At 51.6% G+C, this 25,823-nt stretch overlaps 1 long non-coding RNA gene across 1 annotated transcript in view; it reads left to right on the top strand.

Annotated features, from left to right (window-relative positions):
* LOC141918023 (uncharacterized) overlaps nucleotides 1–6,950 on the top strand; it is a 131,760-nt gene extending 124,810 nt beyond the window's left edge. The window contains exons 2-3 of the long non-coding RNA XR_012621553.1: nucleotides 6,363–6,482; nucleotides 6,683–6,950. This is a non-coding gene — a long non-coding RNA (uncharacterized LOC141918023). The remainder of the gene's footprint in view (nucleotides 1–6,362; nucleotides 6,483–6,682) is intronic.
* The last annotated feature ends 18,873 nt before the right edge of the window (nucleotides 6,951–25,823 follow it).

Raw genomic sequence — 25,823 nt, 5'->3', positions numbered from 1 at the left:
ATCTGCTGCTGCAGATTAAGGGCCAGAAGCAAAACACAAACAGGACAAAGAATAAACTGACAAACTGCTGGATTTGGAGGCCTGGTAGCCCCCTCCCAAAAGACATGTCCAAAGACACCCGGGCTAAAGGATTGTTCCTTCAAGTACAAGAGGTAATACAGTAAACCCTCTTGTTTTCTCCTGGATTTGGTCACCAGAGAGCTGCCCACCAGCCCCTGGACAGAAGAGCACACATCCTAATTAAAGGCAACATGTAAAAGCCCAAAGCAACAAAAGTAGAGATTCATTGGTGGCATCTGGTGAGTGACAAAGATAACAGCAGCTTTTGATAACAATTCCTTGAAGGGAAAGCCAGAGTTGATAGGCATCACCGCTGGAAGGCTCTTACAGAGGAGAGTGTTAAATAGCGTCAACTGGCAGGTTTAAGCATTGTCTGGGAAATATCAAACACTGTCAAGATACCACAAAGCTCTCTGCAGCCAAGACCCAGCGAGGGACTCCTGTGGGCTCATCTCTGAGAACACAGACTGATGGGCCACCAGACCTGCCGACAGAAAACACCTTATTAGCAGCTGGTGCAGAGAGTACAGCGCCCTCAAAACAACCAAACCAGCCAGGTCAGCCCACCCAGACATCCAGCATCTCCCCGCAGTACCTGCAGCCACAGCTGCAGCCCAGCCCTGCTGTCAGGAGTCCTCTCGGACTGGTCGGGTCAGCGCTCCCAGCCTTCCAAACCCCGCCCTTCTGGGAGCTGCACTCAGCCCAGTCCAGGGAAAAAAGATGAAGACACCCCTTAACTCGATTTGGAGACTTCCAGGAATTCTCCCACCTCAGGGAAAAGGAAATGGAACAAAAATTTTTGTTCAGTTTTTCCAAAGCAAAATAAAACCCAACCACTGCAGCAGCGAGACAGCTGTCACAGGAGTACAGATCTTCAAAGCTCTGAAATAAATAGTCTTGCATCTGGCTTCCAGCTGCATGGGATTGCTTTATAGCACCTTACACAAAACCCACAATAAAATACCTCCTACAGGTTGTCAAAGCAACAGCATTAAGGTTGTCCACGGGATTAGGCATTGGCTTGTAAACCCCCCATTCTTTGGTACCTTCAGCAAACCACCAGCTCTGATTCAGCCCTCGGTTGGTTTTCTGAAAGGGTGACAAAAGCAGCTTCAGCAAGATCAGAGTCAGACCACAAAATCTGCTTCCTTTAGAGATCAGGCCCTGCTGTCTCTGAGCAGCTCAGATCCCCCTACAGCCGCTGGGCCTGCAGGAACTGAACAACTCGGGTCTGACCAGGGGATGAGGCAAAGCCTGGGGAAGAAGGCCAGCTGTGAAACAGTTTGACAGAGAAGAGGGGAGAGAGAAAATGTGGGACAATGGAGCTTCCAAAGGAGATCAAAAGAATCAGGGCTTCATGAACCCAATCCATGAACTAGAGGTTCTGTATCTGTACAGATGTTACTGTACTTGGAGCGGCAGAACACTAAAATCCATTGCCCAGGGAGAGCAGAGAAGCTTTGGAGATGAGCACAGCGCACAGCACTGCCAACTCTTTAACAGCCAGCAGAGCACACCTCCTCCCAGGGGTGGCCAGCTCTAACTGCCACACTGCTGCTCAGTGAGGACAGGGAAGGAGAGTCAGGACAGCTGCAAAAAGTTCATGAGACTTCTCAAAGGGGAAAAAAAGGAAAGAGAAAATAACCAAGATCTTTTTACCAGGCTGTCTGTGACAAGAGCCATCAAAGCATGAGAGTCGGTGATAGACAGCTGGGGAGAACAGTCAAGATTTGACAAAACAGTTCAGGCTGCATGAAATCAGAAAGAAAATGAACATTCATAAAAAAAACTCTTAGTATTTGGCTTTGCCCTAGAGGTACCTCTGTGTCACAAGGTAAATATCCCATTCCGCTGCCCAGATGCAGATTTATTCCAACAGAGAATTATTCCACTAACCAAGGGCTTTTCTACACAATAACCTCTGCAGCCTGGGGCAATGCAGCCGTGCATTCGAGTACATGCACACCCAGTGTGTGCAGGCTGGCAGCTGAAACCTTCCCATACTTCTCTCTTCATTGCTGCTGAAACATTTTGACTCCCCAACCCTACACTCTGGTTCTGCAATAATTCCCCACACAGTCAAACTATAGTTTCAGGCACATCCCATTGCCTGCCCAGGATGGAATCCCCAGAGTGTGACTGTTCCCAATTCCATTTTTCCCGTAGGAAACAATGGGATAGAGAGGAATGTGTGCAGGCGCCTCAGCAATGCACACAGCTGAACCACACAGGAACAGCTGGTGTGATGTGGAAGATGGTGAGACAGAAGCGAGACCTCTGGGGTTGTCAGCTGCCAGTTCAACACCTGGTAATGACAGAAGTCTGAACAGCCCGAACTGTGACAACAAAACTTTTTTTTAAAAAAATCAGAACCATGAAAAAGTTTGGGTTTTTAGAACAAAGCTTCCCCTTCCCCGGGGATCCCACCACCCCCTCCAGGGAATTCGGCCCCAGCCCCTGCACTCACCCACTGCTAGGCTGGAGCCACCACCACTGGTGCTGGTGCTGGTGCTGGTGCTGGTGCTGCTGGTGCTGGTGCTGGTGCCACCTTTGCAGGAAGACTATTCATTCAGCCGTCCAGAACAAAGCGAGTGTTTTAAAAGGAGGAATTCCCACTTGCTGGGTGAACCAAACTCTCTTCCTGGAACATCCCTCAGTGCAGACCACAGAGAGCTGGAGGACCTCCTGCCTAGGCCGCCTCACTGCAGACCATAGGCCCTCGCAGACTGTCAGCAGGAAGTAGGCCCTGTGGGGGCCAGGGGACCCCCGGGGGGGCTCCAGCACGTTGTCCCCCCCCAGCACCTGCCCACACTCCTGCCTGTGCCGTGAGTGGGGGATTTGGGAGCTGGGGGGATTCTTGGGGGGGTGTTATTGGGGTTCTGTGGGAGTTGTGGGAGTTATTGGTGTCCTGAGGGGGTATTTGGGTCCTAGAGGGAGTGTAATGGAGTCGGGGGTGGGGGGTGTCCTGGAGGGGTTTGGGAGGGTTATTGGGGTCCTCGGGGGGGGTCTTGAGGGAGATATTGGTGTCTGAGGTGGGGGGATTGGGGACATCCTGGTGGGGGTTCTGGGGGAGGTACTGGGGTCCTGGGGGTGTCTTGAGGGAGGTATTGGTGGAGGGTCTTGGTGCTTGGGGGGTGTTATTGGGGTCATGGGGGAGTTCAGGGGGTTATTAGTGTCTGGGGGTGGGGAGGGGGGGGGGAGTGTCTAATGATCGTCTCCTGGGGGTGGTTTCTGGGGGAGATATTGGGGTCCTGGGGGACAGTAATGGGGTGCAAGAAGGGTCCAGTGGGGGCTGCTGGGGTACTGGGAGGGATCTTGTGGGGGATAAACACCCCCATAACATTTCAAAACACCTCTTATATCCCCCATATCCCCCCAAACCACCCCATATCCCACCAAATCACCCCCAAACCCCCCATATTTCCCCAAATCACCCCAAAACACCCCATATCCCCTAAATCAACCCCAAAACCTCCCCATAACCCCCCAAACCCCCATATCTCTCCAAATCCACCCAGATCACCTCAAAAGTTTCCCATAGCACCCCAAAACCCCACATATCCTTCCAAAATAACCCTTATATCACCCATATCCCCCAAACACCCCCATATCCCCCAGGTCTCCCCCACATATTCCATCCAAACCCCCCATATACCACCAAATCACCCCCAAAATCCCCCATATCCCCCAAATCACCCCCATATACCCCCAACCCCACCATATACCCCCATATCACCACAACCCCTCCATATATCCCCAAATCACCCCTAAAATTCCCCATACACCCCCATATCGCCCATATCCTCCAAAACCCCCATAAACCCCAAATCAACCCCATATCCCCTCAACCACCCCCATAACACCCACAAACTTACTATACCCGCTAAACCTCCTCTATATCCCCAAATCAACCCACAACCCACCCATATCCCCTAAATCATCCCCCAAACCTACCCATATGCCCCCAAACCCCCCCATATCTCACCAAATCCCCCTAAATGCCCCATATCTCCCCAAATACACCCAAATCACCTCAAAACCTTCACATATCACCCCAAACCGTCCCATATCCTTCCAAAATACCACTTCTATCCCCCATATACCCCCAAACACCCCCATATCACCCACAAATCACCACTCAATATCCCCCCAAACCTCCCCATATGCTACCAAATCACCTCCAAAACCACCCATATCCCCCCAAATCACCACCCATATCCCGCCAACCCCTCCCATATCCCCCATATCCCCCCAAACTCCTCATATATCCCAAATCAACCCCAAAACCTCCCCATATGACCCCAAACCCACCCATATCCCCCAAATCACCCCAAAAACTACCCATATCTCCCCAAATCACACCACAATATCCCCCCAACATCCCATATCCCCCCAAATCACCCCAAAACCCCCCATATCCCCCCAACCCCCCCCAAAACTTCCCCATATCCCCCATTTTACCCCCAAACATCCTGTATATCCCCAGATCACGCCAATACCTCCCCACATCCCCTAAATCACCACCAAAACTTCTCCATAAGCCCCCAAACCCCCCATATCCACCCAACCCCCCCAAAACCCCCCATATCTCCCCTATATCCCCACAAATCATCTCAAAACCTGCCATTACACCCAAAACCCCCATATCCTTCTAAAGTCCCCCTTATATCCCCCATATCCCCCCAAACCCCCAAATATCCCAGCAAATCACCCCCAAAAAACCCCATATCCCCCCAAACCACCCCCACATCCCCCAAAACCCCCATAACCCCCCAAATAAACCTAAAACAACCCCATATTCCCCCATATCCCCATATGACCCCAAAACCACCCGTATCTCAACAAATCACCCCAAAATTCCCCATATCCCCTAAATCACCCCCAAAACCTTCCCATACCCCCCAACCCCCCCAAATCCCCCCTAAATCCCCCATATCTCCCCATATCCCCACAAATCACCTCAAAACCTGCCCATATCCCTCCAAACCCCCATATATACCCCAAATCACCCCCCCATCCCCTCAAACCACTATACCCCCCAAATCACTCCCCAAACCCTCATATCCCCTCAAAACACCATATCCCCCAAAACCACCCCAAAAACCCCCATATACCCTAAATCACCCCCAAAACCTCCCCATATGCCCCCAAGCCCCCCATATCATCCCAAATCAGCCCATGTACCCCAAATCACCCCAAAACTTCCCCAAACACCCCCGTGGCCAACCTCCACTCCAGTGACCCCCCACACACCAGGGTACCCCCCGGACACCTGGGTTCCCTCAGAGTGGGGCTGGGGACTCCCCAGGTGCCTGGTTCCTCCCAAGACACCCCTCTCTGTCACTCTGTGTGTGTGTGTGTGCGTGTGTGTGTGTGTGTGTGTCCCAGGCACCATGATATTATTATTATAATTATTATAATATTATTGTATTATTATATTGGATGAGAAAAGGGGCTTCTGTGTTCATGGAGGTGCTGGGAATGCCGCAGCACGTCCTGGAAACATGAAGGAACGAAGGTCATTGGAACTAGGCGTCAGCATGGAGTCAGCAGGAGAAACCCTGCTGGCCCCACCTAATAACCTTCTGTGGTGAAATGACTGGCTGGGGAGACGAGAGGAGTGCGGTGGCCACTGTCCACCCAGACGTGAGGAAGGCTTTCCGCAGCGTCTGCCAGAATAGCCCCGTGGAGACGCTGAAGCAGCGTGGGCTGGCTGAGGAGAGGGGGAGGTGGGTAGAAAGTGGCTGACCAGCCAAGGCCAGAGGGTGGTGAGCAGCGGCACCAAGTGCAGCTGGAGCCCGGGAGCCAGCGGGGAAGCCCAAGGCAAGAGGCATTGCCAGCAGGTGGAGGGAGGAGGGGTCCTTCCCTCTGCTCCGTCCTGCGCTGGGCTCCCCAGGGCAAGAGAGGCGGGGCCATGCTAGAGAGGCGGGGCCATGCTGGAGAGAACGCCCAGCCTGTGGCCCCGCCCACTGTCCGTTGGGATCGGGCTGTCAATCAGTTGGAGCCAACAGCCCCCAGCGCCGGCAGCACGGAGCTGTGCTGGCACAGAGCGGCACTGGGAGGAGGCAGGGTCTGGCCGAGCAGCGCTGACCAGGCTCCGGCAACCCGCTTCCCATCCTCGCTGTCACCGGCTGGGCCGCATCCTTGGTGCACAGCGAGGGCCCTCCTGTCCCGGGCAGGATGGGCCAGGCCAACGGCTGCTGTGGCTCCAGGTGGGCTCCCCCTGTGGCTCGGGGACAGGGGGGCACGGCCGGGCCCCGCAGCAGCGGCCTTTCTGATGCCTGCCGTGCTCTGCTCCGCAGGGACGCTCTCGCCGATGCAGAGCCGGTGCTGAGCGCAGACGTGCAGCTGACCCGGGGCTGCAAGAGGAGCGAGAGGCGCCTTCTCCTCCTCCAGGAGGAACTGGTGGTCACCAAGCTGCGGTAAGACCCTCCGACCCAGCTGCCCTTGCCCCATCCCTAGCCCCGGCTCAAGGGCTGGGACACCCCGGCCCCCGGCCCCAGGACCTGTGTGCTGGATGCACCAATGCCCATCCCAAGGGCAGGAGGGGAGCAGGGCTCTGCCCGGGGGGGCACCCCAAGGAGGCCACCTCCAGCTCACTGCCTGCCTCTGCTCTCTGCAGAGGTGGCACCACCCTGCGCCCACAGCTCCGCCTGGCCCTGGACCAGCTGTGGGTGCTGAGTGACGGGAAGGAGGCGGCGTGGGAGGAAGAGGTGGAGGGTGTCGGCAGCCGCGAGGAGAGGAGCTCCCTCATCTTCCTCTGGCCCAGGGGCTCCTGCACTGCCACTTTCGGGTGAGTCGTGGTGCCACGTCCCACGGCCGGGCAGGAGAGGTTCCTGTGAAGGGCCTCTGCCCTCCGTGCAGAGCCTGGGCAGGGAGCGGGCAGCACGCCGGCAGGGAGGGATGGGGGGCATTTCTGCGTCCTGCATCCCCTGGTCACCTTTTGATCCCCAGAAGGGAAGGGCCAAAGCAGGTGCTGTGGCAGGACAGAGGGAGCCAGGGCTTGGGCAGCAGCTCTGTCCCGCCCCATGGCGCTTCGTCCTGCCCCTGTGTCCTTCCCCAGGGGGCAGGGCTGTGCAGGCATCCGCCTCTGCCCATGGGCTGGGGGGCAGCGGGGCCTGACGCTGTTTCTCCTCTTGCTGCAGCTCCCAGGCGCTGAAGGAGCTGTGGGTGCAGACATTGCTGGGGTAAGCTGGGGGGTGCTGCAGGCACAGCCAGATGGGGGAACACAGCTCCCCAGCTGGGGAGAGGTGCCCCCGCGGCTGTGGGCAGCTCTCGGGGAGAGCTTCCTGATGAGAGAGAAGAGGCGGCTTGGGGCTCACCCAGCTCTGTCCCTTCCCGGTGCACAGGATACCTGACGGAGCCAAGAAGCCCCAAGTGACCCTTGTCCCGTCACTCAAGCTCCTGGAGAAGCTGAGCCGCCGCCATGCCGTGAGTGTCTGTCTGGCCTGGGCGCTGTCCCCAGCACTGCTCCTCCAGCTGAGCAGCACAGGCATCACTGCTCACCTTCTGCCACTGCTTTTCTCTTGCCAGTGGAGGCTGTTCAGCACCAGGAGCCTGGAGAGGCTGGTGGAGCACCAGTCAGAGGTGAGAACGGCTGCCTTTCCCCTCTGGCTGTGCTGGGGTGCAGGGATGGGCATGCAGTGGGGTGAGCTTGCGAGGGAGGGAGGGAGGGAGGGTCCCCTGGTGCAATTCAGGGAGTGGGGAGGGTTGAGGAGCCACCAGGAGTGCTGGCATATCCTTGCTGGTGGCACTGGGAGGAAACCTGCCACACGGGTCAGAGAGCCCAGGAGGGCAGAGGGTCCCCATTCCGCGGTGCTCAGGCTGCTGGTGCCGGGTTCTTGCAGGCTGATCTCAAGCAAGGGCCTCCAACGGTCCCGTCGAGCAGTGAAGGGAGACTTTGCCGCTCACCAGGTGAGTTTGGGAAAGAAAGGACCCTCCTGCAAGCAGCTGGGCTGTGCTCACTTGTCCCTTGAGTGTCCCCATCCAGGTTGGGCAGCCCAAGGGAGGACGTCAGCCAGAGAAGGAAGGACAGTGCTGGGCAGCGGCCGATGGACGTGGCTCTGCAGGGACACGCAGCCTCTGGTGCTGCCCACAGCCTGGAGGAGGACAGGGCCAGGACTGGGCCAGGCTGTCCCAGGCTCTCAGGAACCCCCGAGCCGGAGCTGTTGAGCTGGAGCCGTGGTTCCAGCTGCCGGCTCCCTGCCTGTCCTGCCTCACTGCTCAGCACCATGCTGCAGGCAGGGCAGGGCAGGCTCCGGGAGCGCTGGCCTGGCGGCATCCACTGATGGGCTCTTGCTCTCTTTTCCTTTGCAGCAGGAGGGATCAGCAACAGAAGCAGCAGCAGCAGCAGGAGGTGGAGGGGGCTGCCCTGGCCCTTCGCTCTGCGGCGGAGCCCGGCCTCTGTCCTGGCGCCAGGGCAGGCGGGCTCCGGCTGCAGCAGGGCGCTCTTTGGGCAGCCCCTGGCAGACCTCTGCGAGGATGGCACACTGCCCCGGCCCATCCAGGTCAGCCAGCCTGTCCAGGGGGTCCCCAGCGCTCCCTCCGCAGGCTCCGGAGGGGCAGCAGGTGTCCCTAGGAGCTCTGAGGATGGGGCACTGGGCTCTTCACCCCCAGCACGGAGCCAGCTCTGGGGCAGTTCTCTGGCCACCGCTGCTGGAAGGCGGCTCCTCAGCCACGCAACTGTCCTCCTGCCTCTCCTGCAGGAGCTGCTGGCTGTGCTGAAGCAGGAAGGACCAGCGACCGAGGGGATATTCCGGAGAGCCGCCGGTGGGACAGAGCTTCGGGAGCTGCGGGAGGCCTTGGACTGCGGCGCAGACGTCGACCTGGGAAGCCAGCCCGCGCTGCTGCTGGCCGCCATCCTGAAGGTGAGCGCTTCTGCCCTGCGGCTGGAGGAGCTCCCGGCTGGCCCTGAGTGTTCAAATGCTCACTTGGAGCCCTGGGCCTTGCAGGACTTCCTCCGGAGCATCCCCTGCAAGCTCCTGGTGACTGACCTCTATGAGGACTGGATGGCGGCGATGCAGAAGGCCAGCAGGGAGGAGAAGATCAGGGAGCTGAGAGCGTAAGTGTGGGCAACAGCCTGCCTGTTGAGCAGGAGCCCTGACCGCTGGCCCAGAGCACCTGAAAAGCTGTGCTGGCTCCCACCAGCCTCGGGCGAGTCTGGGGAACGCTGTGGGCAACATCTGCTTTATTAGCGCCGTGTTCCTGTTCCCCCAGGGTGGCCGAGAAGTTGCCTGCAGCCAACCTCCTCCTCCTGAAGCGGCTGCTGTCCCTCCTCCAGCACATCGGCCACCACGCAGCCACCAGCAGGATGGGCTGCAGCAACCTGGCTGTCTGCGTTGGGCCAAACCTGCTGAGCCCAGCCCACGCAGACCTGCTCCCACTGGAGGCCATGCTGGAGGTGACCCACAAGGTACACGTCCCCACCCGCCGGGGCAGCCTTCCCGGCCCACCAGCGCTTGGCTGCGCAGAGGGCTCTGCAGGCCTCCTCCCACCAGCAAATGCTGTCGGGGTGGCTGCCTGGAGGAGCAGCCCCACAGCCACAGCCTCTGGGCAGGAGCAGGGGGCAAGGGTGGGAAAGGCTGCTTGGTCCCTTGTCAGGCAGGGGGATTGAGACCCACGGTTTGATGTGTGCAGGTGAACGTGCTGGTGGAGTTTCTGGTGGAGAACTGCAGGGAGCTCTTTGAGGAGGAAGCGGGCAGCCTTTCCAGCCCAGCAGACGAGGAGCTGCCAGTCCCCCTTCAGAGATTCAGAGGTGAGAGGGGGGACTGAGGGTTGGCACCGGCTGGGGCTTGGGACACCAGAAACCTCCATGTTGCTTCTGACAGGGCTGGGCATCGAGTGTTGTCCTCTCAGTCCCGCTTGTCCTGTGGCCTCTCTTGCCACTGCTCTCCAAACATGAACGTCTTCCTCTGCAGGATGAGCTGAAGCATGCAGACAGGGCATCGGAGGGCTGACCACAGAAGTGTAGGGCTTCGGGTGGGGGTTGCTTTAGCTCTGTTTGCTTCCAAGAAGTCACCATGTTGCACATGCTTTTGCTTTCTAGACCTGAGTTTGGAAGAGAAAAGTGTCCCTGCAGGCAAAGTGGACACCGAGCACCGAGCAGAAGCTTTGCCGCATGCACCCCCCTCTCTGCTCGGTGTCCTCACGGAAGATGGGGGAGATACGGCGGTGGAGTCTGAAGTGGGAGAGGTACGTCAGCTCCCCAAACACGGTGACAGCGTGTCTGGGGTAGGAGGGGACTCGCTGCTGTGCCTCTGCCTGGCAGTAGAGCTGGTGTGGGTTTGGGTTATTCCTCCACCCCTTGGGATGATACATAGCAAGGGAAATTGGCAAGGTTGTGTCTCAAATGCACTCGGCAGGTGCTTAATCAAACCAAAGGCCCACAAAATGCCTACAAAGAGGCAGAGGGGAGCAGCTGTCAACTTCAGGGGGGTTTTGCTCAGGCCCTACTTCATCAGAGCTTCCTCAGGTCTATTTGGGGGTCAGCAGGGGGACTGTGTGAACTGTGGCTGATGCAAACCAGCCCAAGGCATCTCCTCTGGAGATCTCAGGTACCAATTTAGCAAAGAGTCGCTTACCACTCCAGGTCACCCCTTGCCACATGCCAACCGTGACATTTCTGGTTTAGGCACCGCCAGCTTTGCCTCGAGCCACCCCTGAGAGCATGGCAGACTCCCTGGGGCGCCCAGAACAACTGGCCAGGTTTCCAGAGGAAAGAAGGTAAAATGAGCTCGCTTTGGTTAAAATCAGAACTGACTCCAGTGGGTCGTGGCTTTCCCTATCTAATCCCACTGTGGGATGGAAAGATTTGCAGGCTCTGCCCACGACGAGGAGAAGAAGAGGAGCCGGAAGAGAAGAGAAGCCTGGGGAGAAGAGAGCGAAAGCTGCGTGGAAAAGAAGAGGAGGAAGAGAGAAGGTGCTTCTGGCGACGGACCAGCGAAAAGACGCAGGAAGGCGCAGCAGGTCGGGCAGCCCAGGTGCGTGCCGGGCTCTCTGCCCAACTTTCACACCTCTCCACACTCCTCTGCGTCAGCCCAACGCGCTGGCGAGGGACAGCGAGGGACGGTGCTGCGCGGGGTCTGGAAATAACTCCCTGGCAGGGCCCAGGGGCTCCCGGCCGAGCCCTGCGGCGTGGCACAGGGGCACTGCGCGTCTCTGCGCGCGCTCGGGGCTCGAAGGGCATTGCCCGGGGGACGAGGCGCCAGAGCCACCCCGTAGCCAGCGCCAGCAACAGCTCTCTGCTCTGGGCCGTCAGCAATTCCTCACACACGGTGTTCCCCAGAGAGGGCAGCACAACCCTGCCTCTTCCTGCCGCCAGGGACTCACCAGAGCTTTCTGACTCTCTCCTTGCAGGTGCCGATTCATTGTCACCGCCTGATCCGCTGACTTTGGGGCCCCCAGCGTTGCTGTTTGCAATAAAAAGTTGTTTTCTCTCTTGTGACCGAGTCTGCCACAAGACATTCTGGAGTGGGGGCTGTTGTTCTGTGATGGATCCTGGGGGAGGAGTTTGGGCTGGTCCCTTGTCCCAGCACCCTTCCCAGTGGGCGTCAGGGCTGAGTCGAGGTGCTGTAGGAGGGAAACCCAAGCCCAGAGTCACGCGGGAGGGTGGAGGTTGGACGGAGCAAGTGACAAGAACAGTGACAAGTTGGTATCACTCAGAATCTAAACGTAGCTGCCCCCAGCCCCCCTGACACCTGAGGATGAACTGGGACACAAGGGGGTTTATTTTCTTTCAAATTACCCTTTAATGTGACAGCTGTCAATGTTGGGGACACTCCAGGCATGGAGACACCACTACAGACACCCTGGGGACATCCTGGTCCCCTCCCAGTTGTGGGCCATCAAAGTGGGGTGCACCCCAGGGAGAGGGATGTCCCCAAGAGCCAGCTTGGGGCCTCCTGTGTCCCCTCAAAGTCATGGGGTGTCAACGTGGGGGACACCCCGAGGACGGGAGCATCACTAAGAGTCACCTTGGGGTCCCTCAAGGTATCAACGTGGGGGACACCTTGGGAATGTCCCCATGTCCCCTCCCATGCCCAGGGTGACAATTTGGGGACCTCCAGGAGACCCTGAGTGGTGTGTGTGGGGTGTCCCCATGGCCCCTCCGGCGTGCCCCTGTGTCCCCCATCCTGGTCAATGCCGTGGATGTACAAGTGGAGGCTGTTGGTGACTTTCCTCGTCAACCTGGTGTGGTCCCCTTCCTGGGGGGTGGGGGACACACACGGGTGACAACAGGCTCCCCAATCTGAGGGAAGTGGTTGTGGGGGGCATTGGGAAGCCCCCCCTTCCCGGGTGTCCTCAAGAGTTTGGGGGTGCAGGGATAGGGGTGTGGCATCGGTGGGACCCCCCCAAAAATCCTGCAGGGGGTGGTGGGGACAGCAGGACACAGTGTGTGGGGTAACTGGGGGGTGTGGGGGGGTGACAGTGCTGGGACCCCCCAGAGCTCCTGCAGGGGACAGTAGGGATGTGGAGGAGGGGTTTGGGGGTCCCAGTGGGGGAACTGGGGATGCACAAGGGGGTTGACATCCCTGGGACCTTCCCCAGACCCCTGCAGGAGACAGTAGGAATGGGGGGTTGGTTCCAAATGGGAAACTGAGGGTCTCGGGAGAGTTAAGGGGGGTCCTCCCAATTTTGGGGGGTCCTGGGGAGGTTTTGGTGGTCCCAGAGGGGCTAGGGGTCCCAGGTTGGGGGGACCCCCTGATTTTGGGGCACCTCAGGGGGTTTTGGGGGTCCTAGGGGGAGCTTGAGGGCATCCCCACTATTTTGGGGGGCCTCAAGGGGTTTCTGGGGGTCCTCAGCAATTTTGGGGGGCTCGGGGGGGGGGGTGTTGGTGGTTCCAAGGGGTCAAGACTGCTAGAGAAGAAAAAAGAAGCTCTCCTCTTCAGCACCAACCCTCCACCCCCCACCCCCCCACCCAAAAATAAAAGCACCCTCATTCACTGTTTCCCCCTAATCCTTCATTGTTCAAAGCTGTGTGGCAGCGACAGCATGATAAAGTGATAAAGAGCTCACTTTGGAGCTGGAGGAGGAGAAAACCCACAGAGGCCTCTCAGGTCTCATTTCAAGGACTGAGAAACCTTAAAACATGGAGAGAGAATCTACTCGCTGCATCCCGAGGTGAAGGGTGTCACTGCAGAGAAGCCTTAGTGAAAGAGACACCTGCTCCTCAGCAACTGCTGCCAAATTGTAACTCTCAGCCAACTGTAATCTCTGCCGTAGCTGAGCTAGTAACCTACATACGGAACTCCTCTCCCTGCTAACCCCCGGAATCACCCCATCCATCTGGAGAGGGGCAGTGCAGATCCTCCTGATTCCTCTTGAAACAAAGAGCTTCACTCCACAGTCAGTATAACTGTTCAGCAGGGATTCTTTATTTGCAGCGCTGGGCAGCACTGGGGATCGCTCCACCACAAGTGCCGCACTTACTAACAAAATTCTTGACTAACATACACCAAAACATACATATGCATCAGATTTCTTAGAAAAGGCAGTCTTATGCTAATGGGTTCGCAGAATCCATTTACATAGAATCACAGAATCACAGAATCATCTAGGTTGGAAAGGACCTTGAAGATCATCCAGTCCAACCGATAACCTAGCACTGACAGATCCCAACTACACCATATCCCTCAGCGCTATGTCAACCTGCCTCTTGAACACCTCCAGGGATGGGGACGCCACCACCTCCCTGGGCAGCCCATTCCAACGCCTAACAACCCCTTCTGGAAAGAAATGCTTCCTGATATCCAGTCTAAACCTTCCCTGGCACAACTTGAGGCCATTCCCTCTTGTTCTATCGCTTGTTACTTGGTTAAAGAGGCTAATCCCCAGCTCTCTGCACCCTCCTTTCAGGTAGCTGTAGAGGGCAATGAGGTCTCCCCTCAGCCTCCTCTTCTCCAGACTAAACAACCCCAGTTCCCTCAGCTGCTCCTCGTACGACCTGTGCTCCAGACCCTTCACCAGCTTCGTTGCCCTTCTCTGGACACGCTCGAGTAATTCAATGTCCTTTTTGTAGTGAGGGGCCCAAAACTGAACACAGTCATCAAGGTGCGGCCTCACCAGTGCCGAGTACAGGGGCAAGATCACTTCCCTGTCCCTGCTGGCCATGCTATTGCTGATACAAGCCAGGATGGCATTGGCCTTCTTGGCCACCTGGGCACACTGCTGGCTCATGTTCAGCCAGCTGTCAATCAACACCCCCAGGTCCCTCTCTGACTGGCAGCTCTCCAGCCACTGCTCCCCAAGCCTGTAGCGCTGCTGGGGGTTGTTGTGGCCAAAGTGCAGCACCCGGCATTTGGCCTTATTGAAACTCCTACAGTTGGCCTTAGCCCATCGCTCCAGCCTGTCCAGGTCTCTCTGCAGAGCCTCCCTACCCTCAAGCAGATCAACACTCCCACCCAACTTGGTGTCATCTGCAAACTTACTGAGGGTGCACTCGATCCCCTCGTCTAGATCATCAATAAAGATGTTAAACAGGAGTGGCCCCAAAACCAATCCCTGGGGGACACCACTCGTGACCGGCCGCCAACTGGATTTAACTCCGTTCACCACAACTCTTTGGGCCCGGCCATCCAGACAGTTTTTTACCCAGCAAAGCGTGTGCCCATCCAAGCCGCAAGCAGCCAGTTTTGCCAGGAGAATGCTGTGGGAAATGGTGTCAAAGGCCTTTCTGAGGTCAAGGTAAACAGCATCCACAGCCTTTCCCTCATCCAATAAGCAGGTCGCCCTGTCGTAGAAGGAGATCGGGTTTGTCAAGCAGGACCTGCCTTTCATAAACCCATGCTGACTGGGCCTGATCATCTGGTTGTCCCGCATGTGTTGTGTGATGGTACTCAGGATGAGCTGCATAGTCTGAGCGTGTGTAGTAAAAATAGAGTGAGGGTCTTCTCCCCGCCTTAGTGGTCCACATCGTCTTCCTCACACTGTCCACTAGTTGAACTTCAGGTTTCCCGTGTCCATACATCGTCACGGAGTGACCTCATCTGTCCTTCGGCTCCTGTTTGTTCCAAGGAGGTTAGTTTAGATCAGCTTCCAGTCACTTAACACTGGTGTCTTCTTAGACACTTGTTTTTAGGTTCCTGTTATCAGGGATGTACCCAGGGAGTTTTTCAGAGTGTCCAAGGTCTGTCTTATTGAAGTGCTAAGGCTTGGACAATAAGCCCAAGCCAGAGTTGACCTATAGATGAATCCTGTGCATTTTATAACTGATAACCATTGTGCTAATAGGTATTATACTAAGTTATAGCAAACCAACTATTCTGATGTAAAGGGTGGGAATACTGAAGCCTGAGCAACAGGCCCTGAACTGAAACTGCTAACTCCGTGTGTAGTCATTAGTGAAATATGCATAGAAGATATAGCTAAACATCATAAAACATGTCTATGTTGAATGTATCCTTATATTTCTTTATGTGTGAGCAAGATAACAAGGCCACAGAAACAGTTGTCTGGCCTTGTGACCTTGCTCATAAATTAATTAGACCAGCAGGGAAACTCCCTTAGCTTCTCCCTTAAGCCCTGGCCAGGCTCTGGGGGGAACCTAACGTGAGATGAAAACCAGATGTTTCCGCTTAAAACAAAGGTGCCAGCTATTCTGGCTTACTGATTTTTAGGTATATAAGGCTGGACCCGCTCACAGCGACTTTGGAAGCCTCACCTACGGGTGGACGCACCGCGTAGGATTTCCCACTTGCCGGGACAGGCTCTCCAAATCCTCGCTGTAACCGGGGCTGCCCAGCGACTGCGGATCTGGATGATGGTAACGTATGCAAGTGGTGATGGATCTCTCTTAATCACTATTCTCTCTCTCAGGTAGTAATGATTTGATGCATTACCCTGTATTTTCCTATTTGTTTAAGTGCACTGTTCTGTCTTTTCTTACTGTATGTTTTCTGTATTATTCTGTTACATTATTTAGTTATTTCTAGTAAATACGCCTGCTCTTTTCACTCTGGTGTCTGAGTTTAATTGATATCCTTAATCAGCAAAATACTTATCTCCACTAGGCAAGGAGTTAAAGGTTTCAAAACATCTTACAAGTGGGTAATGAGGGTAGTTAGGAAAACAGTATAAATGAAATTATATACATTGCAGTAAAATATGGGAAAAATAGAAGCTAGTAAAACACAAGTGATGCTTAACATTAAAGCTAAATGTTCTACTTTACAGGTCCATGTACATTAGCAATTTCAAGTATACTTGTAGCAACTTGCCTTCACTCTAGACAGCCTTCTTCTCCGTTACAGACATGTAAAGCAGTTACCTGGAAAACGAATGCCTGCGCTCCTTTGGAGTCTTTTTAGATTCCATCTATTCCTGAACCATCTGTAACTCATCAAGTCTGGACCTCTTCTTCTCCCTGTTAAAAGAAGTTTGACCTTTATTACAATTACAGCTTGACCTTTATCACAAAAAGACACCAAGAAACAAAACATGGCCAGTATGAGAAAATGTACTGCTTGCAGATGCAAAGGTGGATGTGCTATTTAAGCAAAAACTTTCTTAGGGACAGTTTTAGGATGACATTTGTCTTGTTTTAGTTTTGCATGATTACCATCTGCACCCAGAAAGTCTATTGGAGAAAACACTGTCATTTTTGCTGATGTCAGATGCACTCGAGTGTAACTGCCGTCCGACAGGCCATCGAAACACAAACGTGAAAAACAGCCCAACTTCATTGAGTCAAGCCCCCACTCTTCTTTAAGTCTCGTTGTTCTCTGTCAAACTCCTCCCTAGACAAGGGAGGCCAAAGGCATCCTGCTTGTGTCAGAAATCGCAGCAGGACCAGGGGAGCGACGGTCCCCCTGTCCGCGGCTCTGGTGAGGCCGCTCCTCGAATATCGTGTCCAGTTTTGGGCCCCTCACTACAAGACAGACACTGAGGGGCTGGAGCGCGTCCAGAGAAGAGCAACGAAGGTGGTGAAGGGTCTAGAGAACAAGTCCTGTGAGGAGCGGCTGAGGGAACTGGGGGTGTTTAGCCTGGAGAGAAGGAGGCTGCGGGGAGACCTCATCACTCTCTACAACTACCCGAAAGGACGTTGTAGCAAGGCGGGTGTTGGTCTCTTTTCCCAAGTAACAAGCGATAGGAGGAGAAGCAACGGCCTCAAGTTGCACCAGGGGAGGTTTAGATCAGCTATTGGGGAACATCTCTCCACTGAAAGGGTTGTCAGCTTTGGAACAGGCTGCCCAAGGAGGTGGTTGAGTCACCATCCGCGGGTAGATGTGGCACTTAGGGACATGGTTTAGTGGTGGACTTGGCAGTGTTGGGTTAACGGTTGGACTCGATGATCTTAGAGGTTTTTTCCAACCTCAGTGATTCTATGACTCTCTAAGGGAGGTGATTGTGTCATTGGGATGGCATGTGAATGAGCCATTGGAACTGCTGCTGATCCTCAAGCTGGTGACGTGTCTGCAGGAGCTGGGGGATATCCTGGAGAAGGGAGAGTGCACCCAGCAGACGGAGGCTGCCCAGGTGGAAACTGAGGAGGAAACGGTTGTGGTGGTACCCCCGGGGGAAGAGGACATGCGCGGGGTGGTGGAGGATACAAGGGAGGTGGAGGCACAGGCACAGAGAGCGGTGTTGATGCTGGTAGTGTTGGGGCCTGAGTCCTCTCGGTATGTTCACTGTGCGGATGTCCTTGATTTGAGCTTCTAAAGAAACCCCAAAACACGAGTCACTGTTTGTTACACTCTGCCCTGATTTTAAAGTGGAAAGTGAATGGAGGAGGAGCGTGGTGGCGAGCACTTCTTGTTCTCAACTGAAGCATTTTTCTCCCCGCTTTTTGTTCATTTGAGACTACGCTCATTTCTTGGTCCTCAGACTTGCCTTCCACATCGTCACTCCCAGCAAATCCCTCAGTCTCCCCTTCTTATAGTCAGTTTGGCAACTGTGGCTGGAGGCTGCCCGTGCTAAAAGAGACACGTGCCAAGCGCTCCTCTGACACACCTTGACACCCTTAATACTTCACAGTTCTGATCTTCAAAGCACTGCACAGACATTAACTCATCTTCTCTCAAACTTCTTTTAACATTTTCCGCACACGCTTCCTAGGTTGTTGCCTCATGGTGACATCTTTGGCCTGTTCTTGGCCCTGAATTTTTATTTTTTGCTTACTGAACTTGAGGTTTTAGACAATCTGTGGGATGGATCCTGGTTTTTGTTCTGACTTATTTTTAAGATTTTATACACACAGTGCACCCTTACAATCTCTCTATAACACACAGATACCAGAAGGAAGGACTAACCTGACGCTGCAATAAACCAAAAGAGACTCCTCTCTCTCCAACCGAGAGAAAGCAGCTTGGCTATTTGAGATGACTAAGTAGTAAAATAACAGCGTTGCCTTTTCCAGTAGTTTGCTCAATCAGTATTAGTTAAGTTGTTAAAAAAAGAATATTGGAGGCTGATTTCTATTGGGAAATCAATTTCTTCAGCCCTATTTAGCCAGTAACCAAGAGGGTGCCTTTCCATCTGATCCTTTAATTATGTTTCATTTTTACACGTAATTATGATTTCCTCACAAAGACTTCATTCTTCAGAGTCCTCTTTTCAATCATGTACTGGAGTTTTATTTTAAATAATCTTCCTGAGAGCACAGATCCCCTTTGTGAAGGCCAATCCAAATTAAGCCATTTAACAATTAATTACCACATGTATTCTCCACAACGATCTGTGCATACTTATTCCCTTATAAATCAGCTGTTGTGTCCGTTATGTGTTTAACATGGTTAACAAGGTTACAAGCAGCAATATATTGAATTTCTGTAGCATACTTACACTTCCCAGTCTGGTCTGCCACTCGCCGAGCGAATTTTGCCAGCTCTCATTGGATGACCTTTTGGCATGGGGAGAGAAAAAAAATCCCTTTCAGTTTACCTGAAGAGAATTTTTTAAGAGAAATTTGTAAGTTACGGTTACTTACCAGTTGTGGGTATGGATTGTCCTTGGTAGCCCAGAAGACTCGGCAATGCTGGCCGTCTAGTGCAGGAACCTGATAGCCCTTGTGAATCAGTGCAAACAGTTGGAAAATAAGCTCTACTAAAATACGAGAATCACTGCATATGGTGGAAGAAAACCTACCTTCTCTTCCCACAAACCGCGGATTGACAGGGGGGAAGATTGGGGACGTCCTGTGGCAGCCACCAGCGCAGCAGGAGGGTTCAGAGCCACGAGTGTTGGTGGAGGTGCTGGTGGCTGCTGCTGCTGCTGCCTGTGCATATGGATCCTCTGTGCATAACCAGTTCCATTTTTGAAGTTATTCACAGCCTAGAGGCAGAAAAACATTTACAAAGAGGTAACATGAACCTTCAGTAGCTCTAGGAACAAAAGCCTCCACAGAGTAAAATTACTTGTGTATTCCCGTATATACTATCCATCCTAAAATAAACCAACATACGGATATATTCAGTTTAGATGTAAGGAAGAAATTCTTCCCTGTGAGGGTGGTGAGGCCCTGGCACAGGTTGCCCAGAGAAGCTGTGGCTGCCCCCTCCCTGGAAGGGTTCAAGGCCAGGTTGGATGGGCCTTTGGGCAACCTGGGCTAGTGGAAGGTGTCCCTGCCCGGGGCAGGGGGGTGGGACTGGATGGGCTTTATGTTCCCTTCCAAGCCAAACCCTTCTGTGATACATGAACGCATCCCATTAAACACTGGTGTTAATGACTGGTAACTCAGACTATCTGTATGTAAAGCACTCCAGTGTTAATACTGAATTTGAAACTGAGGCAATCCTGTTAAACACAAGTGTGACCTGAATTTGCCAGATTGTCTCTCAAGGGTTGCCAGCTTCTGTAACAACAGGGAATATATTTGCAAAGTAAATTTAGCCTTATTCCATTTAGCCTTGTTTAAGGAGGTGTAAATTAATATTTTCTTCCCTTTCAGCTAATTGACTGACTAGACTTTTCTTACAAACAGTTTATCTAAAAGTCACTGCATTACCTGGCGTAGGCACTTGTTGGCAACTAAAGTATCAGGAGAAACACCTGCCTGATGACACGCTGGGCATGTATGTTCTTCACATTCCAGTAATACTGTTCTAATACCTGGGTATAATCAGAATCATCGAAACAGGTTTTAGCTAAACTAAGGACATTGTTGGGGTTCTAATCAGTTATAAAATCCTGTAGATGGTTAATGGGTGAATATGGTCCTGAACTGAGAGCATGAAGCTATAAATGTTCAGCAGTGCAAAAAATTTCTAGTATGCAGGAAAGAGCTGCCCAGTTTTGTTATTTCACTATTGTAACATTTGAAGATGCAGAGTAGGCCGTGTCCTGATGTTTTGACTAGTCAGTTCTCCACTGTCTAGCACAGTGAGAAGTCCCCAACCTCAAGGTTCATGAATAAGACACATCTCCAGAAACCATTAGCAGGTTCAAGTTCTGAAGGTTTTAACTCTCCCGTGGAGAAGAATGTGGATTAAATGCCTAACGAGCCATTTGCTGCAGACCACAGTAAGTCACCAGCGTTGGCTCTATAGTTTTGTATGAGAGAAAGGACTGTGCACAAGCTCAATGCATTTGATAACTAATACTGTAATCAGCTGCAGCATTACGCACTCTTCTCGTACTCATCCTTCCGCATGGAAAGAGGATTTAACTAGATGCATAAAAAGGGAAAAAAGCCTTCTGCCTTTGTTTTTTCCTTTCTACAAGAAGAGTCCTTTCCTATTCGGGGTATACTGAAGTATTAAACAGAGCTGGTAACAAAGGAATGTTATGATCTTTCTGCTGTCAGAAGATCAGGTGTGATGTTTGGAATTAACAAACACGGGAGTAACACTTGCATTCGTCACAGTAACTGTTTCCACAGCAGGGAGTAACAACTGCGCTGGTCATGATTTCTTTGCAAATGAAACATAAGAGCTCCTCTGGAATAGGATCATCTGAGGAGGAGGAGGAGGAAGAGGACAGCTCCTCGGGTAAAAAGGGAGGCTTTTCATAAAGTTATGAACATGAACTGTATGATGGCTTGTTAGCATCTATATTTGGACACAGACGTGCAAACTGTCCATTAACTGAATTCCAAAGCCTGGGGCTTAATTGCTGGGCAATTCCCCAAGGAAAAAATACCTATCAAAAGCCAACAGTAAGACAGAAATCTCTTTCTATTTCATATGGTAAAAAAATACAGTGAATCCTGGAAAAAGGAATAGATAATAGACAGGGAAAGCCTCTATAATTCTAGGGCAAGCCACAAAACCTTTAATGCTTTGATTACTTTTTAAATTTATTTCTTCAAAATAGTTAGACAAACATGGAAACATTTGCAATAGCAACACTTGGGTCAGTCTAAAATCTTGCTAACGCTGAAGTACAGGTCAGGAAAAACTAAGGATGTGGGGAGGGCACTGTAGGTCTTTTTATTTTCATACACATTTACATACATCGTTATACACATACATACATACACTCCACAATGCCAAACAGCTCTCTTAACTATGTCTGCCAGTAAACTGAAATAGCAGGCAGGAAGGATCCACGTCCACACTAAGACAGTTAGGCACGTAGTAAACTAAGATCTCTGCAACCAGTGCCATCTTAAAGAAGGAAAAAAAACCCAAACCAACCCAAAAACCTGAAGGGAACCATCACTGTGCATGTCATAAGCATGACATGATTTTAACCTGACGGCTACCCTGCTCTAAACTTTATGCAGCGTTAACTTTTCCATATTTTTAAAGCCTAAGGTAATTATTCTCAATGACCTACTTGTAGTGGCAGCCTAAGGGGCATTCTGGAGAACAGCACAGCGTCCACAACTTCTAACAGCACAGCGCAGCATGATTAAGCACTAGATTTCTAGGGGAAGAAAAACAAAAAAACACCAGCACTCGTTTACTCAACTGAAAAGCTTATTACCTGCACTTCCAAAGCAACAGGCGACAGGAATACCGAAGGCAAAGCAAACCAGACCCGTCTGGAATACTTTGTATTCTCTGCTGAAGGTTAAAAATCTTTCCTTTCCTATTATGCACAGAAACTGCTTTTAGAGTGACGTCTGCAGACCTCTGAGCCACGAATTAAAACGTCTTCCTAAAAGGTAACAGTCTGAGCACTTCCTCTGGAGGGAATGGGGAAAAAAAACCCCACAAACAACAAACCAACAACAAACAAGCCAACCAGAGAAGGAGGAAGCGAAGCAATACCAAGTTCTTTTCCCGAGGTAACAAAATCCTGAGAAAACAAGATATTTGTGCCATCAGAATAAAAATCCAAAATGAAACAAAATAGTTCACCTTTCCCTTTGAAAAGCTGCTCTTGAGTCAAGATCTGCTCTTCTTCTCTCCCAAGCATGAAACCCCTGTTCAGATTAAGACTGTTTTCAAAATACTAAGTGAAGTAGAAATTAAGTGCACACACTGAAACATGGAGAGAAACTTATTCAAAAAACCCCAATACAGTAGTACTACACTGTCCAGAAATCTTTTAAGTGTTCTGATGAAAAGGCGACTTATTTTTAGGAAATAAAATGTTTGCAGCCAAAACCGACAGATGATGTTCCAGTCAAATGTAGGTTTAAAACTTTTTTGTTTTAAACGATGTATTAAAAAGAGCTGGAGAAGGAAACGGGGACAGAAATGAAAAACCATTCAGGGGGTCAACAGTACAGATTGTCACCATGCAATCTCAACACGACAACTGCCAATCATCTATTCAGAACAAGCCAGCCCACAGTAGCACACTCCCTGGCAGAGGAAGGACCCTCTCCCCTCTCACAGGCTCGAGCAAGGAGTGCTCACAGTGTTTCGGGCTAAGGCCCAGCGAGCAGAAGGCAGCTTTTCTGTCAGACAGAGCAAGGCAAAAGGATCTCGTACAGCAACTTCCTTGCAGTTTCTTGCTCCCGAGCCCCCTTCTTCAACTCCTCGTTCTTCTTCTGGTGACATGAAGGCAAAGCACGTCCTGGCCCTCTGAGCCCATGCTGCAGCCTGCTTCTCCCTAGAGCAACAGCACGCACCTCCTTTGGGATTCCCCTCCAAAGCCATTTACACACAGAAATCAGCTGAGCAGTGTATTGTGGAAGCATAAGCTGCAGCGGACATGACTTAGAATCAGTTATTTTTTTGTCCATCATGACAAAATAAAACCAGCAATTCCTTCCTTTATAGTAATTCTCCTAAAGAGTCGCTCCCAATATCTGTCACGTTTTTATATCACGCGAGAACAGATGCAGTCAAAAGAACATTGACCCTAAAACGAGGACTCAGATCTACGCAAGCAGGCACGGGCAGCTCCCAGTTTCATTGAGTGTACACACCAGCACTTGGTGGTGAAAGCAGAGTCACCGCGGACACCAATGAGAAGTTTTAACACCAGCCTTTCTTTAGGGTTTGCTTTGCTTTGCTTTGGTTTTATCCCTTGAACATGAACTAGGAAAGTCTATCTACCAAGCAAAAGGGAGCTGAACCAAAGGCTGCCGAGCATCCAACAGCTGCATCCACTTTGAAGAGCTTTACGAATTCTCCAGCACTCTACCCCCTGGTTTCTGGTGACACAGCCTGAAGCAGTGTTTAAACAAATGATCCAGCTTAGCACCTGCCCCTGCTCTGAAGAACAGCAATCTCTTGCCTCACGACCTGTATTTTACATAGACTTGGGCCATAAACAAATGCAACAGATGGAGAAAAACTGAAGACTGACAGCAACTGAAACAGAACTATTACTTTCCCATCAACCAGTTAGAAATCTAGCTTGTGCACTGACATAACGGAACACAGGAACTAACAAAAAGAAGGCCTTCTGTTCAGAACAGATCAGTGTGTCTTCACAAGAAAGTGATTTCAACGACTTCAACTTAACAAAGTCAGCGTTATCATTAGCAATGCACCTTTCCTGAAGAGGAAATCCTTGTCTTTTTCAACTGCCAACTGCAAGAGTGTGTCAACAAAACAAATAAACAAACAACCCACACCCCAAGAGCTCTCTTTAGGTTATAGATATATAGATACGACATGTCTTCATAGATGACAGCTGCATCAATTTATACTTCAGGTCCCTCTCCTCCAGGAACCAGCTGGTGTTAGTGCCATAGATTTGAGTCTCACAAACCCACACCTGACAGGTCTTGCTTTACAACAGTTTTTAGCAGATGGAGACTTTGTGGTAGATCACAAAAGTGATTTTTAGATTCAGTAGTAACTTCCTCTCCCAACAGAGGAAGTCAGTTACCGCCAGAGAAGTGCAGGCCAAAGCCAAAATCTCCAAAACGCAAAGAATGTTTAACAAAACATGAAGGGGTGCCTAGATAACACACATCCTGGTTTTTGTCTTTGTTATTCACTTCAAGGAGATGAGTCTGTCTAGAAACACTACAGCTCGTTTTTAGAAAGACAAAGAACATGCTCCCTTCCATGAAGAATTTCTCCAATTGCCAATTCTTCCCCAGACTGTCGCTACACTGGGAAGTTGGTCTCCTCTTTCCAACTTCTATTGCTAAGCAGAGCCCAAAAACTACGAGCGAGCCTGAGCCCTTCTACAGGCAGCAGGGAATAAGTCAGCATAGCATTTTCCTGTGAAGAAAGTAAAGAACTGAACAACAGAAAAGGGAATGCAAAAGGAAAAACATCAATAAGGGAAAAGAGAATAACCATTCCTTTTACTGATATATTCTTAATAATTAGCTGAGCACTTCTAAAGACAAAGAGCTTTGCTGCTTTTGGCACCAAAGTGAGGAAAAGTCTAAAGCACAGTCCTCCTGATGTGGGAAGATGTGTCCCCAAAAGAGACACAAGTTCGAATACAGAAACATCTCTACGTCTTGCTGGAAATTTGCACGCTAAGAATCACCAGCTCCTGCTTCAAGAGAACACACCAGCAGCTTCACTGGACGGTAGCAATTTCACCCCATACAAGAAGTCAGAACATGCACTATCCTTTCAGGATGCAACACAGTCATTTCTAAGCCCTTTTTCTGCTTTGGTTAAGTCAAGATGGCACGTGCTCAGACACACAGCGAGGAGGTGCAAGGTAGCTAAGACAGCAAAATGGAAATTACTCCCCATTCACACAGAGCCAACTTTGACTCAAGTCAGTCCTCCTCCTCTCTTCCCACAAAATTAGGAATACCCTTCTGCAGGAAGGCCAGACTTTGCAGCCATCCATGCAGACAAGCAAAGAACTACCGTGGGTCTGCTTTTGTGGTATTCAGGAAGTTGCAGAAGGCAGCTTAGGGATGCTTAATCACAGTATTTCATGACTGTTTCATACTGATCTACAGACATCAGCACACACTATACTAAAAGTCACGGTGCTTCTGATTTGGTGTAATCCAACAGACCTCCAGATTTCTCTCCTGAGCATGTAAAGGTACAGCTCTCCGGGCATTGCTCGGTACCACAACCGCCAAATGACTCGATGAGCTTCTAAGCATCCAAACTGCTGCAAACACATTTATATGTACAGTAATGGATGAAATGTAGATGCATTCCACCTCTATACTTATGCACGCAAGCACTCACGACTTAAAAGCCACTGTATGAGCTGGCCTACAGAGTGGGTAACAAAGGCAGTGATTCCCTTGCACACCTGAAAACCAGAAAAACACTCACCAAAATAAAACTAAGGCCACGCACTTCTCGTTTTATTTTTCTTTAAACTGTAACACGTACCAAGTAAGGCAGCCACATCACTTTTCCAGCATCATTCATACACACATATGCCCTGGAAGCTACTTGAAAGTACCTCATGTAATGGAAGTGTCTGGAAAGCGCAGCTTGAACTAGCTGAACTCAGTTACTGATCAGCTTACAGGTACAGAAAATATA

Source organism: Strix aluco, chromosome Z (genome assembly GCF_031877795.1).
Source record: "Strix aluco isolate bStrAlu1 chromosome Z, bStrAlu1.hap1, whole genome shotgun sequence".
Taxonomy (NCBI): Eukaryota; Metazoa; Chordata; class Aves; order Strigiformes; family Strigidae; genus Strix; species Strix aluco.
Note: the sequence above shows the minus strand (reverse complement) of the source record. Positions and strands in the feature narration are given on the sequence as shown.